Raw genomic sequence first — 13657 nt, 5'->3', positions numbered from 1 at the left:
ACTTCATACAATGAATACTACTCTAGAACTTGGAAAGGAAAGGTAAGAAAGGATGAGAAACCACCTTCCAAAGACCACCCACCTAGGACTAATTCGTCTAGAACCTCCCATGAAAGTGCAAACTCTTCTCAAAGTTCAAGAACTAGTTCCATCAAATGTTTTAAATGTTTGGGCTATGGTCACATTGCTTCAAATTGCCCAACAAAGAGGAACATGATCTTGAACCCTAAAGGAGAGGTTGAAAGTGAACATTCTTCTCCCCCCTCCCCTAAAAGTTCTTCCTCCCACACTTCTTCCAAATCTTCAAGTGAGGATGAAATCAAACCTAAAGAAGGAGGTTTGTTGGTGGTTAGGCGCATGCTAGGCCAAGTGCCTAAAGAATTTGAAAACCAAAGAGAAAATATTTTTCACTCAAGGTGCCAAATCAACAACAAAACTTGTTCCCTCATAATTGATAGTAGAAGTTGTGTTAATGTGGCTAGCACAAGGGTTGTGGACAAGCTTGGCTTGAAATACATCCCTCATGTCAAGCCCTATAAGCTTTCTTGGCTTAGTGAGGAAGGTGAGATTAAAGTGGACAAACAAATCCTTATTAACTTCTCCATTGGAAACTACAAAGATGAGGTATTATGTGACTTAGTGCTCATGGAAGCAACCCACATGTTATTAGGAAGGCCATGGCAATTTGATAGGAAAGCTTTTCATGATGGCCATGCTAACAAATTTACCTTTAGCTTCCAAGGAAAAAAGATCACATTACTACCTCTTTCACCAAGAGAAGTCAATGAGGACCAATTGCAAATGATAAAGAAAAGAAAAGAAGAGAAGGTGCAAAAGAAGGCGCAAGGGCATGGCAATGAGTCCAAGAAGAGCATGGTCACCCTCAAAGGGGTGAAGAAGGTAATGCTTGCCCAAAAACCCATCTTCCTAGCTTATCCTAGTGAATCTTCCCCCTCCTTCCAAAACCCTCACTCTAGATGTCCCTTAGACTTGTCATTAGTCTTAGATGAGTTCAAAGATGTTTTTCAAGAACCTCCAAAGGGTCTCCCACCCCTAAGAGGTATAGAACACCAAATTGATTTCATACAAGGCTCATCTTTGCCTAATAGTCCAGCCTATAGGACTAGTCCCGAGGAGGCTAAGGAAATTCAAAAACAAGTGAATGAGTTGTTAGAAAAGGGGTGGGTGCAACATAGCATAAGTCCTTGTGCAATGCTCGTGATTCTTGTCCCCAAAAAGGATGGAACATGGAGAATGTGCATAGATTGTAGGGCTATCAACAACATAACCATAAAGTATAGGCATCATATTCCTAGATTAAATGATTTGATTGATGCATGGAAAACCTCTTTCAAGAACATGGTGCAACCATGTTTTTCAAAATAGACTTGAAGAGTGGGTACAATCAAATTAGAATCAAAGAAGGTGATGAATGGAAAACCTCTTTCAAGACTAAGTTTGGATTATATGAGTGGTTAGTCATGCCTCTTGGCTTGACCAATGCACCTAGTACATTCTTGAGACTCATGCACCATGTTCTTAGAGAGTTCTTAGGGAAGTTTGTTTTGGTGTACTTTGATGACATTCTCATTTATAGTATGTCTCAAGATGACCACTTGCATCATTTAAGGAGTGTGTTAGAGACTTTAAGGAAGGCATCCTTGTATGCTAACATGGAGAAATGTGTGTTTGGGATGGATCATGTGATCTTCGTAGGCTTCAAAATAAATCAACATGGGGTCCATGTGGACCAAGAAAAAGTGATGGCCATCAAGGATTGGCCTCCCCCAAAGAATGTAAGTGAGCTTAGGTCTTTCCATGGGTTGGCTAGTTTTTATAGGAGGTTTGTGCCAAACTTTAGCACCATAGCCGCCCCTCTCAATGAATTGGTCAAGAAAGGTATGGTCTATAAGTGGGCCAAAGATCAAGAAAAGGCTTTTGAAACTTTAAAACAAAAATTGATCAATGCACCACTCTTAGCCCTCCCTAACTTCTCCAAAACTTTTGAAATTGAGTGTGATGCATCCAATGTAGACATTGGGGCCGTGCTTCTCCAAGAAGGGCACCCCATAGCCTATTTTAGTGAGAAACTCAAGGGGAGTCACATCAATTACTCCACCTATGACAAAGAGCTTTATGCTCTTGTGAGAACTTTGCAAACTTAGCAACATTATCTTCTTTCAAAGGAGTTTGTGATACATAGTGACCATGAGTCACTCAAATTGTTGAAAAGCCAAGGCAAGTTAAACAAGAGACATGCTAGGTGGGTAGAGTTCTTAGAGCAATTCCCATATGTGATCAAACATATAAGCAAGGAAAGGCTAACATTGTGGCGGATGCACTTTCAAGAAGGCATTCCCTCCTTTCAATTCTTGAAACTAAATTTCTTAGTTTTGATCATATTAAGGAATTGTATCCAAGGGATGTTGATTTCTCCTCCATTCTTAGTGAGTGCCACCAAGGGGCTTACAAAGACTTTTACCTTCTCAATCAATATCTTTTCAAAGGTAAGAGACTTTGCATTCCCCAAGGTTCCTTAAGAGCCTCACTCATTAGAGAGGCACATGAGGGAGGATTAATGGGACATTTTGGGTCAAACAAGACTTTGGAAGTCTTGAAAGAACACTTCTATTGGCCTCACATGAGGAAGCATGTAGATAGGCATTGCAAAAGTTGCATAGCATGCATGAAAGCCAAGTCTAGAGTCCAACCCCATGATCTTTACACTCCCTTGCCTATCCCTTCCAAGCCTTGGGTTGACATATCTATGGATTTTTTCTTAGGCCTCCCAAGGACCAAAAAAGGTAGGGATTCCATTTTTGTAATGGTGGATAGGTTCTCTAAGATGTCCTATTTCATTCCTTGCCATAAGATTGATGATGCAACTTATATTGCAAATCTTTTTTTCAAGGAAGTGGTAAGACTACATGGCCTACCTAGGTCCATTGTAAATGATAGGGACTCCAAGTTCCTAAGCCATTTTTGGAGAACCTTGTGGGGTAAACTTGGCACCAAGCTTCTATACTCACCACTTGCCATCCCCAAAGTGATGGCCAAACCGAGGTGGTTAATAGAACCCTAGGGCAAATGCTAAGATGTATGATAGTGTAAAACATTAGAGAGTGGGAGGAACTTCTTCCCCACATAGAGTTTGCCTACAATAGGGTTGTGCGTTCCACTACTTCTCATTCCCCTTTTGAGGTTGTATATGGGTTCAATCCCCTAACTCCCTTAGACCTCCTTCCCCTTCCCACTCATGAGGCATGGACTTGCCAAGATGGTGAGGCCAAAGCCAAGTACATCCAAGACTTGCATTCATAAGTCAAGGAAACCGTTGAGAGGAGAGTTAAGAAACAACAAGAAGATGGTAATAAGGGAAGAAAGGAAGTCATCTTCCAAGAGGGAGATTGGGTTTGGCTTCACTTGAGAAAGGAGAGATTCCCTACTCAAAGGAAGTCTAAGCTCCTCCCTAGAGGGGATGGCCCCTTTCAAGTCATTAGGAGAATTAACAACAATGCTTATGAGTTAGACTTACCCCCAAGCTACAACATAAGTAACTGATTCAATGTTTGTGACCTTTCTCCTTTTGATGTAGGGTTTAAGAATTCATGGTCGAATTCTCTCCAAGAAGGGGAGGATGATGAAGGCGTGACCACCTCCTTAGAAGCTCCCTCAAGAAGGATCACTAGAAGCATGTCTAGAGGGGAGTCTTCTATTCCATCATCTTTATCTTTGTTTTGCATTACTTGAGTTTGAATTCCCTAAGTTGGTTTCTAGTTGACTTATTTTGGTTGACTTGTTGACTTTGATCCAAAGTTGACCTTCGACCAAGATTAGATTAACTTAAACCAACATGTTAATCCTTTTTTGTCTTGTTTTGTAGGTAATTAAGAGAAAGTAGAGCATGGCTAAGTGGCACTTGGTGATTGGAGCACTTGGATGAAGTGGAAGAGAGAGGAAAGCAAAAAGCATAAAGCAAAAGCAAAAGTAGACATGTACCTTGTCTCCTTTTACCTTTGTGGTTTATGCCTTAGAAGGTCACTTGGTCTCCTTCCTCTTTTGGCCTATAATTCTCATGGGAATGCCTCCACCAATCATCTCCCTTCACTTAGCCAAGACTCACTCTCACATTAGGTTTAGGGTTTGCTAGTTAATCCTTTTTCATGTTTTTGTATTTGCTAAAGGACCCCTATGAACTCCTATTTAAAGGGTGCTCCTTGTCTTGTAAAAGGGTTGATCATTTTGTTTCTAAACTATTATGTTTCAACCATTAAATTTTCATGAGCTCTCCTTCCTAGAAGTGAACTCACATTTGCCTTATCTTGCTTGCAAGTGGCGGCACCATCACTCATCTCTAGGGCTTGGTTGGCTTAGATCCCCCCTATGAGTGGCGTGATTCTTCCATGCTTCATCTTCTATGCCTCCATTTTTAATGTTTCTTCTTTCATTTTGGTTCTTTAAGTGTTGTTAATGCCGTGTGAGTTTAAGCTTGAATCCAACTCTCTTCTTCCATTCATGAGCTTGAGAAATGAACCTTCACATCTAGATAGCTTGTTATCTTAATGTCCAATGGGAATTTTCAAAAAGCTTTCTTAAACAACTTCACCATATTCATAACTCTAAAAGAAAACAAGATAATCCTTCATCATATGTAAACTCCACCAATGGAAGCATTTCACTCCAACTACCCATATGATCCAGTACACATGCTCGAAGTAGATCTTCCAATGACTGGATTGTCCTCTCAGATTCACCATCTGGCTGAGGGTGATATGCGGAACTCATCCGCAAATAGGTCCTCAATGCTGCCTATAATGACTGCCAAAAGCGAGAAGTGAATCTCGGGTCTCTAATCTGAATACTTCCCTCACATATAACTCATCCAACTTGTCCATTGACATCTTCTGATTAATTGCCAAGAAATGAGCACATTTAGTCAGCATTTCTATGATCACCCAGATTGAATCATTTCCTTTAACTGATCTCGGCAGATGAGTCACGAAGTCCATGGTGATACTGTCCCATTTCCACTACAGGATATCCAGCGACTATAGTGCGCGACTTAGCCTCTGGTGTTCAATCTTAGCCTTCTGACACACCAAGCATGATGCCACAAAGTCGACGACATCAATTTTCATTTCGTTCCACCAGAAAAAATGTTTCAGATCCTTATACATCTTAGTCATACTCGGATGTATGCTAAGATGACTTTTATGCCCCTCTTCTAGAATCTGTTTCCTCAACCTCCAATTCCTAGGTACACATACTTTATCTCTGAATCGCAAAATGCCATCTGACCCCATCCAGTAATCTTTCCCCTTCTCAATACCCAGCCAATTCACAAACTACTACAATTCAGCGTCACTCTTCTGCCCATCTCGGATCATCCCTAAGATTTTGCTAGTCAAAGTCAAGTCACGGCACCGGATAGAATCCTTTCCCAGTTGTATACCCACATTCATATCCTTGAGCTTCTCAATCAACTCCAACTCTTTCACCATCATCGTTGGCATGTGCATCCTTTTTCAACTCAAGGCGTCTGCCACCACATTCGCCTTACCTGGATGGTAAAGTAACTCGAAGTCATAATCCCTAAGATACTCCATCCACCGTCTTTGCCTTATATTCAACTCCTTCTGATCAAACAGGTATTTTAGACTTTTGTGATCGCTGAAAACCTTGAATTGGGAGCCATACAAGTAGTCCCTCCAAGTCTTAAGAGCAAACACTGCTGCAGCTAACTCTAGATCATGTGTATGGTAGTACTTCTCATGCACTTTCAACTGCCTTGAGGCATAGGCTACTGGCCTTTTCTCTTGTATCAGCACATACCCCAAACCTTGATAAGACGCATCATAATATACCTCAAACTGCTTGCTTTTATCTAGTATAGCTAGCATTGGAGCTGTAGTCAATCTCTTCTTCATCTCCTCAAAACACTCTTCACACTTCTCTGTCTAAGAGAATGATTGATCTTTTCTAGTGAGTTGGGTGAAAAAACTCACAATTTTAAAGAACCCTTCTACAAATCTCCTATTGTACCCGGCCAATCCCAAGAAACTTCGTACCTCGATCACTGTACGTGGTCATTCCCATTTCAACACTGTCTCAATTTTACTCGGATCCACTACAATACCCTGCGAAAAGATAACATGTCCCAAAAATTGTACCTCTTCTAACCAGAACTCGCACTTGGATAGCTTGCCATATAGTTGATGTTCTCTAAGTACTGCCAATACAACTCTCAGATGGTCAGCATGCTCCTCCCTATTCCTAGAGTAGATGAGAATGTCATCTATGAACACCACCATAAACATGTCCAAATAGGGCCAGAATATCTGGTTCATGTAATCAATGAAGACTGTTGGAGCATTAGTTACTCCAAATGGAATTACTACACACTCATAATGTTCATATCTCGATCAGAACGTTGTCTTCTAGATGCCTTCCAATTTGACCAAGATCTGATGGTTTCCAAACCTCAAGTCAATCTTGGAGAATACACATGCCCCTCTCAACTGGTCCAACAGATCATTAATTCTCAACAGTGGATACTTGTTCTTTATTTTCAACTTGTTTAACTACCAGTAGTCAACAAATAACCGAGAACTTCCATCCTTCTTCTTCACTAGTAACATAAGAGCTCCCCATGGCGATGCACTCGGTCTGGTGAATTTCTTTTCTAACAAATCCTAGATCTACTTTTTCAACTCTGCTAGTTCTACCGGTGCCATTCTGTAAGGAGCCGTCGACAAAGGACTAGCCCCAGGGATTAGATCAATAGAGAAATTTATATCCCTGCTTTGTGGCAACTCGGGTATTTCATCTCGAAACACGTCAGCATATTCATCCACTACTGGTATTCTTCTAATATGCTCTTCTGTGCTTTTCTTCTCAGTATGAGCTACCACCATGAAGCAAGTAGATCTATCTTCTATCTCCTTCAAGACTCTGTGAGTTGAGATCAACTCAATCCCCTCTACTTTTGGGAACACCACTATGTGTCGTCCACAATCAATGACTATGTGATTGCTTAACAACTAGTCCATTCCCAAGATTACATCCAATCCCTCCAACGGTAAGCATACAAGGTTCACCTTGAACCTTCAACCCTCCACTTCAATCGAGCATCCAACACAAGCAGAATTAGTTGAAACTTGTCCCGATGCGGGTGTTGAGACTATTAACTCGCAACCCAGATCACGAGTTGACAATCTCAACCTTTTCACGCAGTCGTGAGATATGAAGGAGTGTGAAGCTCCTGAATCAAACAACACTAAAACCCGAGTATAAGACTACCTGACTAGGTGGCCTCCGTATTGGTCAAGGCGAAGACTTGGCCTACTGCTCTAAGCCGCTCTGTCGAGGGTGGCTGAGGTCGTGCTTCTGTAATAGTCTTCTTATTAGTACACTTGTTAGCAAAGTATCCCGGCTGATCACAGGCATAACACTTGCGAGGGTAAGTACTATTCCCTTAGTTGCCTGTCGGCTCAGTACAATTCCTCCTCATGTACTCTCCTCCATAATTATAGCATCGTAACTTCTACGAGGAAGACTAAGGCCTGCTGTAGGGCTTCTTCTGCGGTCTGCCCTTAACACTGGACTTCTGGGGTCGGCTGACCCTGTTGGCCCCATCTCTAGCTGCTCTACACTCTTGGACTGCTCGACCAAGACAGGAAACTCTCTAACCCTCAGGGTATGATGAATCGCCTCAACTCATGTCTCGACCCTCCCTCAAATTTCCTGTAGCGCCATTCTTCTGTGACGGCTTGCAAGTAGAACCTCGCCAGATATTCAAATCACTCCACATAAGCTTGTACTAACATGTTCCTCTGTTGAAGGGTGAGGAACTCGGCTTCGTGCTCATGTTTAGTATCAGGAAAGTACTTTTCTAGGAACCTTTTCCTGAAATTCACCCAATTTACTTCTTCCTTTCGGGTCTGCATCTGCTGCTACATCCTCATCCACTAGTATTCTGCCTTGGTCACCAAAAGCAATGTAGCAAAGGTCAGCTTATAGGCCTCGGTACACTCGATCACCCGGAATATCTTCTCACATTCATGCAATCATGCATCTGTGTCGTCCGGGTTGGCTTTACCAATGAACTTCACTGGCTTGTGATGCATGAAGTCCTCCATCATCACTGGTGTGATAGATGGAATCATCACCCTCGACTGCGCTACGACAGGCTGCATTGCATCCACCATCTTATGGATTGCATTCGCAATCTCATCAGCCCCAACGTTATTCCTGCGTCTCCTATTTTCCATTGCCTGTGCACGCCACATTTTTTAGTTGTTAACATTAAACAACTCTAATTATGTAAGAAAACAAGCAATTGTTAACAATCAAAAAGACACAAAAGTTTCACAAAGGAAACGCGGTCAGCTCACTCCCCATAGTCCCAAAAATCTTAAAAACTTTTGCTCTGATACCAAATGTAACATCCCTACTGCAAATTTCTTATTTAAAATAATTAATTACGAAAAGAACATCAAATATCAAACTTTTATTATTTCCTAAACACGGGAAAAATGAAAAATTGTTCAAAGCATCAAAGATCAATTAAAACTATAATAATAGTCTTATTACAATTTCCAAAATCCAATAAAAAATAGAAAACATAAATAAGTCATAGCTCGAATCCCAAGCTAGCCCCTCTCTCCGTCTCAAGTGTTAGCAGCATCACCAACTGCTCCTGTGTAAAGAATTAAACGATCATCGCAAAGCACGAAGAGAAAGGGTGAGCTCAATAATAAAAGAAAACACATTAATTAAACAATATAATTACACCCAGTTACATCATTATAGTTATACCTTGGACAAGTTCTTAATACCCCAAGGCTTTTCAACCTTCAATTCACATAGCAAGGTTAACCATGGAGTCATGATTTATGATGCTCACACGAACCTGTTCACTCGTGGTTTTGCCCCTACGAACCTCCGCGCTTGTAGTCCTAATCTACGGACCTACCCGCCCATAGTCCAACACATGTGATCCACCAGCTACGTACCTCCTCGCACGCAGCATCTCTCAAATGTGAGCATGAAACATACAGATCTACCTCGCTCGTATCCCCACATGAGAGTAACTAGGTATGAACCTACCCGCTCATGGCACAGCATCTCCTGATCCACGTCCGCATCAATGCGTACAAACAACACACACAAATTGTAGTAAAAACGCTTGGGCTAGAAGCCTTAGCTTGAGCGAGCGTGCTATAGTGGCTCACTACGAAGCCTCGCTTAAGTGAGCCTTTTCTCGCTTAGGCGAGATCGCCCTTCGCCTAAAACCAAAACCCTCACCTAGGCGGCGAGTTACGGAGAACACAAAACCTGGCACGATTTCTCCCTTAAGTGAGAATCACTCGCCTGAGCGAGTTGCTTTGTTGCCCAAAATATACATACAGAAAGAGCTCCCCTAACCTGGAAATTCCTTGCTCCAATTGGTCCTCTAACCTTAGCTTTGTGCTACCCGAGAACCCTTCTTTGCTTTCCCAAGATAAATGCAGCTCTTCTCTTAACCCACTCTCACTTTTCCCCTCTGAAATTGTCCTCCTCTTAGCACTCTAGGTTTTCTAGTCTCCAAACCCTTCCACTGGCCTTATTTTGCCCTTTTTATATGTCCTTAATTATGGTATATTGGCAAAAACGAAAATAATTAGAATTATCCTTAATGGATTGATGTTTTGGGTGTTAATGGTCATTCAAAGGCCATTACCATTAGTGGCTGCCCTTTCAGCCCACTTGGCTACCCTCTCTTGACATCTAGGGTTTTCTCTACCCTTCCATATTCAAGTTAAGGTAAAATTTAGCAAAAAGAGAGTTTTAATTTCATTCTTAACAAGGTTTGAACCCACAACCACTCAATTACAAAGCAAGTGCACAACCAATTCAACCAATCATGTTTCATGATAATTCCTATAATTTTAGGATTACATTATCATTACTCCCATTCAATCATAACCTTAAAATAAAGCACATAATAAAATATCATACAATTGGCATACATAGAACTCGAACCCAAGTCCTCTCACACAACCAAGTACTCTCAACCACTTGAGCTAGTACTTTTCCACGTCACAACAATTAACATTAAATACCATAAAGGCTTTTACTACCCGCATTTATTAAATAATTATTTATTTAATTATTTAAATTTCTCGGGTGTTACATAATCGAGCATAATTTTTAGTACTCGGCCTAATGTAGGATTGTCTTGTTCTTTTTTTAGATTATTGAATATGGTGTGAGTTGAAATCCCCACTGGACATTAAGATAGCATGCTATCTAGATGTGAAGGTTCCTTTCACAAAGCTCAGGAGAAGAAGATGATGGATTGATTCAAAATAAAAAGGAAATGGAATGCGCATAAACCATAAAAAACCAAGAACAATTAAAGGAAGAAGAAAGCATAAAGTGGAAAGGAAAGGAATGGTAAAAATGTGAGCAACACGCCACTACAAGGCCAAGCCATGCAACCTTGAAGATGAGTGGATGTGTGTCACCACTTGCTATGCAAGATAAAGCTTAAAAGTATTCACTCTCTAGGGAGGAAACTCTCACAAATGGTTGATACACAAAGGTGTTTAATTTCTCCAAAATGTTCAACGCCTTTTACAAGTGTTATAGGACCCCTTATATAGAAGTGTTTAGGGGTCTCTAAGCAAAAGCACAAAGTTCTAAAAAGGATTACAATGCAAATAATAAAGCCTAGAGTCTAGAAAGTAGGTCAACAAAAGCTAAATATGACAGTTCACAATTTATTCACATATTAGATTATTTTAATTAGATTCTTTGCATGGATTCATAAGATTAACATGTTAAAAACACATCAGACCACATTCTTCATTTCTAATAAGCCTAGTTCAATTCTTAGCTTGTTAAACATATTGCTAGCTAATGGTTTTGTGAATAAATCAGCCAATTGATTTTAAATTTTAAAAAATTGAATTTCACAATCTCTCTTTTGAACATGATCTTGGATGAAATGATGCTTAATCTCAATATGCTTGGTTTTAGAATGTTGTATTGGATTCTTGGTTAAGTTGATAGCACTAGTATTATTACAATGCAAAGGTACCTTGCTTAGCTTTACACCATAGTCCATGAGTTGATGCTTCAACCATATGACTTGTGCACATCTATTTCCAACTGCTATGTATTTAGCTTCAGCAGTAGAGAGTGCCACACATGCTTACTTTTTGCTATTCCATTAGATTGGACTTGAGCCAAGTAGGTGGTAAGTGCCACTTGTGCTTTTCCTATCCAATTTGTACCCTACATAATCATAATCTGAAAAATCACTAAGAGTTATGTTAGAATCACATGGATACCATAAACAAACATTAGTTGTTCCTTTCAGATACTTTAGAATCTTTTTTGCAACGTTTAGGTGTGACTCCTTTAGATTGGATTGCAACCTTGCGCACAAGCAAACATTAAACTGAATATATGGCCTACTTGTTATAAGATGGAGCAAAGACCCAATCAACCTTCTATATTTTGTTGAATCAACTTGTTGGCCAACCTCATCTGTATCCATAAGACAATTTGTAGCAATTGGCGTGGTAGCTTCCTTGCAATCCTCCATTTTGAACTTTTTCAACAAGTCAAAACAGTATTTTGATTGCCTTAAAAATGTTTCATGCTTGATTTGCTTGACTTGTAGCCATAAAAAGTAAGTAAGCTCACACATCATGTACATATCAAATTCTCCCTGCATAGTTGCATCAAACTCTTCACACATGATGTTATTATTTGAGCCAAAGATGATATCATCAACATACACTTGAACAAGTATAACATCACTTTCATGTTTTCTAATGAAGAGTGTTTTATCAATTACACCTCTAATGTACATCACACTGGACATTAAAATAACAAGTTATCTAGATGTGAAGATGCGCTTCAAAAGGCTCAAAGAGAGGGAAAGGAATCAGTTAAACAAGAAATCGACACAAGATAGTAATAGAAACCAAAATGCACAATTGAAAAAAGGGAAAAGCAAGTTTAAAAGGGAAGCAATGCAGGTGGAAATGGAAGAGATGGAGCACGCGACTCATAGGGGGGCCATATGGCTAACCAACCCTAGAGATGAATGGTGAAGTCACCACTTGCTATGCAAGATAAGACAAGGAGAACCTCCACTCCTAGGAGAAAGGCCTCACAATTTTTGTGTGGTTGAAACATCAATGTATAAACTCAAAATGATAAACACTTTTTACAAGCTAAAGAGCACCCTTTATATAGAGTTCCTCTAAGGGCCTCCAAGAAATAAACAAAAGTGAAAAAAGATTATATAGCAAATACAAAAACCCAACATTCTATAAGGTAGGTCAACATGGTGCAACAAAAGGAATGAAATGAGCACTCCCATGAGGACTCTTAGCCAAGGGTGGCGCCTCCATGTGGTCCAAGTGTACCACCAAGGTACACTTGCTTTTACTTTTATTTTATGCCTTTTTCCTTTCCTCTCTCCCCCACATAGTTTCCACATCATCTCCATCTTCCAATAGTGTTGCGCCTCTTATCCCATGCTTCTTTAACCTAATTAAACCTACAAAACAAGTAAACATAAATTAGCATGTTAGCTTATGTGAAGTCAACTCTAGTCAACAAGTCAAACCTAGGGAAAAGTCAACAAGTCAACTAAGGTTGAGTCAACTAAGTTAACTTAGGAAAATCACAATAATGAAATGAAAAACAAGGATAAAGATGAAGGGCTAGAAGTCCCCCCTCTAGACATGCTCCTTGTGATCCTTCTTGGGACAACTTCCATGACATCTTGTGTGGTTAAGCCTTCATCAACTTTTCCTACCTCTAAAGTAGTAGCATAATCATCGGCTTTGGATTCAATTAGTTTTGCCTTAACACTTGGAATATAACCCCACATGGACTTTCCACGAAGAAAGTTTTTTATAACATAACTCTAGTAGGGATAATTTTTACCATCCAATTGCACATTAATAGACTAAACCTTTACAAGTTGTCGTAATAAATCGAATATAAAAACAGAAATGCGAATCACACATCGAAAACAACGAACATAACAAAATACAAACTCAATGTTAGAGGATTGCAAATATCTTAAAATGACATAAAGAACATGGTCATAACATCCAAAAACGCATCAAAGTAGAAAACAAAATTACGATTGGGTGAAACCTAAAAAATTGCAAAAGAGACTTATGACTTAGGACGTAGGCCTTCGGGCTTAGGAATTAGGATTTAGGAAAGAGGAACTACAACAAAAATTTCTTCTCAATCAAAAAATTTGCAAAAAAAGCTTGGGGCTTAAGATTTAGGAAAGAGGAACTACTACAGAAATTTCTTCTTAATCAAACAATTTGCAAAAAAAGGCTTAGGACTTAGGATTTAGGAAAGAGGAACTACTAAAAAAATTCCAAGAATCCATTTTCAATCACAAAATATATTTTGGAAAGAAGGACCCATAATATATTTTCTTTCAAATCATATTATTTTCATATTTTTAATTAGTATTTATTTAAACGAATGATGTTTTATTTATATATTTATAAATATTCAAATTATCTTCTTTTAAATATGATTTTGAATTTTAGTCTAGTTATTTGAATTTGGATTCATAAAAATTCAATTAGTTTTTTCTAGAAAATATGGATTAAGATTTCGTCCA

This window comes from Vigna unguiculata, chromosome 1 (assembly GCF_004118075.2).
Source record: "Vigna unguiculata cultivar IT97K-499-35 chromosome 1, ASM411807v1, whole genome shotgun sequence".
NCBI classification, from domain to species: domain Eukaryota; kingdom Viridiplantae; phylum Streptophyta; class Magnoliopsida; order Fabales; family Fabaceae; genus Vigna; species Vigna unguiculata.
The sequence above is the reverse complement of the archived record's forward strand: the minus strand, read 5'-3'. Positions refer to the sequence as shown.